The sequence below is a fragment of the Triturus cristatus genome, chromosome 4_1 (genome assembly GCF_964204655.1).
Source record: "Triturus cristatus chromosome 4_1, aTriCri1.1, whole genome shotgun sequence".
NCBI classification, from domain to species: domain Eukaryota; kingdom Metazoa; phylum Chordata; class Amphibia; order Caudata; family Salamandridae; genus Triturus; species Triturus cristatus.
Window position 1 is genome coordinate 1,141,630,724 of NC_140585.1, and position 2,964 is coordinate 1,141,633,687.

The following is a 2,964-nucleotide window of genomic DNA, read 5'->3' on the forward strand; positions in this document are numbered from 1 at the left end:
AAATGTGCTTTTTTGTTGCTGTTTTTGCACAAAGGGGCAGAAAACCTGTTTGGGCATGTGGCCTAGAAGAAATGGCCCTGTTGAGTAGGCACAGTGGACAGCCTGAAGCTGTAGGTATTATTGGTGCAGCTGTTGCATTAGAGAGCCAGGGCATACTTGCTGTGCCAGTGCTTCTTTGAAGCCATCAATCTAAGGGAGAGGAAACATTAGTGCAGAGGAGACACCTTGATTTGGACATCAGAGAGATGAGAGGGATGCACAGAGATGAGAGGGATGGTGGGAGATGGGAGCCTATGTTGTAACAAACGTCTGTACCTGTCATTAGTGAAACAGGTGCAGTGACACTTTTGCCCAGGGGTCCACTGCATCACACATTAGAATGTTTTACAATAAAAAGGGTGCATGGGGGCTAATTTTCCTTGCTAGTATTAGGACAGATGGTGCCCTTGGAGCAAAAAAGGTGGGTAGCATGCAGTAGCTCATTTTCTTTCAGAAAGAGACCGGGCTTGTTTCAAGGTTGAAGTGACAGACATGGTGGGGAAGGAGTGAAAGAAGAGGTGATTGCCTGCTTCTCAGGGCTACAACCCTCATTAGTGTAGCAGATGGAGTGCACGGAGGCCCACAGCACCCCAATTATAGGCAGTAGTGGTTTGGGTCAATTTTATTCTTGTTTGATGCTGTTGCACATTTAGTGTGGATTACGAGCTACAGAAAAGCAATCCTCACATTAAGACATGATCCCTGCCCCCTGTGATCACCCCTCCCCCTCCCCAAATACTTGCATATAGTTTTGGAGGGGGGCCCAACTTCAAAACATTTTGCTTAGCGGGGGCTCAGAGCAAAAACTTTTGAAGACCTCTGGTTTAGAGGGTAATACAGAGTTTGATCAGGCATTCCATGCAAGTCATCCATTTATTATGTGCCGCTAAGGGGTCTGGTGTCAAGCAAATGGGGCTCATAACAGACATTTTGATTTTCTTTTTCATTATCCTTGGCAGATGCTTTGTGTCAACCTGCACAATATAAATGTATAACTTGCAATTTTATTCGAATGGAATCCCGTTATATAGATTGGGGATATTGCTGGCCTGGCGCCAGGAAGCACTCCTGTTAAACAGTGTTCACCTGTGGGCTAAGGCAGAGCTACTCCAGCGCTTAGTAAAAGTTAAGCAAAACAAAAGGCTTGGAAGTTCACGGGAGGGCGATGGGGTCCTTATATTAACTTTGCTTTAGAAAATCTATACAAAAAAAGTAATGTACTATTTAGTTACACAAACAATAAAAACAGAGTATGCAAGACGTCGACGTGAGAGTGAAAGACATTTTACTATTGTTACGTTTTTGAGGCAGTGGTTTAATGATTCGAATCGAGCAGATTGTATTTCGGCATGTTATGGCGCTGTTAAATTTGTTGAGCTTGCTTGCAGTTACTGAAATTATTTTGGTTGAATCCTCTCCCTCCGCGCATATGCAGATAAATGAGTCTGGCGCCGTGGGAATGTTTTTGTCATGCTGTTCCGTGCCTATGAACTTTCTACGGGACACAGAGTGCGGCTTTTAATCCATATAAAGACAATTTAGTTGCAGTTTACGGAATATTCTAAATGAGCAAAGCAGCTGTAAACGTACAGTTTACAGTGCAACCACATGATGTTCTAGCCAGTCTTTTTGTTATTTAAGAAATGGTATTAAGAGACAAAAGTATCCCGAAAGGAAAGTGGGCGAAAGAATCACACTGAAAGGGGAAGAGCGCTTTTGTTTAGAAAATAAACACTTCCGCCCGGTCCTGAGTGGTATCCTAAACATAGCTAAGCATTCCGGATTGTTTATTCATTCTCGCCGTTTCATTGCGTGCTACGTCACAGATGGACAGCTGGAGTTTCCAGGCGTAATTAATATATAATGCGCCGCGCGCTGCTCTTGCAGTGCGGCGCTCTTGTGAACAGCTGCCGCCTTGGGGTCTGTGAGCAGGCTGCCCTGAGTCTAGCATGACCCCGAGTGATAGTTTTGAATTTTAAGATGTGCTTGCGCACATCCTGTGTAGAGAATGCGAGAGAATACGTAGAAAACGGTCAGGTAATCTCCGTGCCACTGAACAGTTTCCTCATCTGACCCCTTATCTTTGAGGTTTGTTGTCGTGTATATTTAAGTAACAGTCCAAGAAATGTACCTCAGACCCTTACACAAATATACAAAGTCCCATTAAAAGAGGCAGCACTTTATTGGATTTCACAGAATGAAGTCCGGGCTGCACATATATCTGAACGCTAGGCCTCGGGTACATCAAACATCCATATACAACAAGCATCGGCCGCGCAGCTGCGAAAGTGACGCAGCCGCAAAAGTGAAAGCGATCACGCGCTGCGCTTATGGAGCATGACGAGGAAAGCCATATGGGGCCTCTGCTCGTAAGCGCACGCCCACGCAAATGCACGCAAGCTGTAGGACGGTCATGGTAGCATTTTTTGAAGCTCTTACTAAAAGTCTCGCCAGACCAGCGCATGCGATGGGTCAGGCGAGACCTAAAAAACCAAGATGGCTATGAAATCTGGTCTTTCAACCATTAATCAAGACAATCCTCTCACCATAAGTTATTTTAAATTATTTTTTCACATCAATAACTAAGCATTGAAAAACCATTGTTGAAAGGGAACAGAATCACAAATGTGTAATGAAGCAGGAAAACACCCACAAAAATCTGTAAAAAAAACACAGAAGTGGCATAACACGCTGAGATGGAATATGCTGCTGATTAACCAACAATATTTAAATGTTTTGTATGCCTTTAAATCAATGTCAATTCGTTTAATTTTTCGTGGCTAACAAAATGGCTTTAGGGGCAGAAAATAAATCAGTTATAATTTGCAGAATGAACAGGAGCATATATTGTAGGAAACAACGTTAAAAATTATTCTTCCGGTCACAGAAATTGTTAAGACAATAAATAAAGCCAACAATTATAAC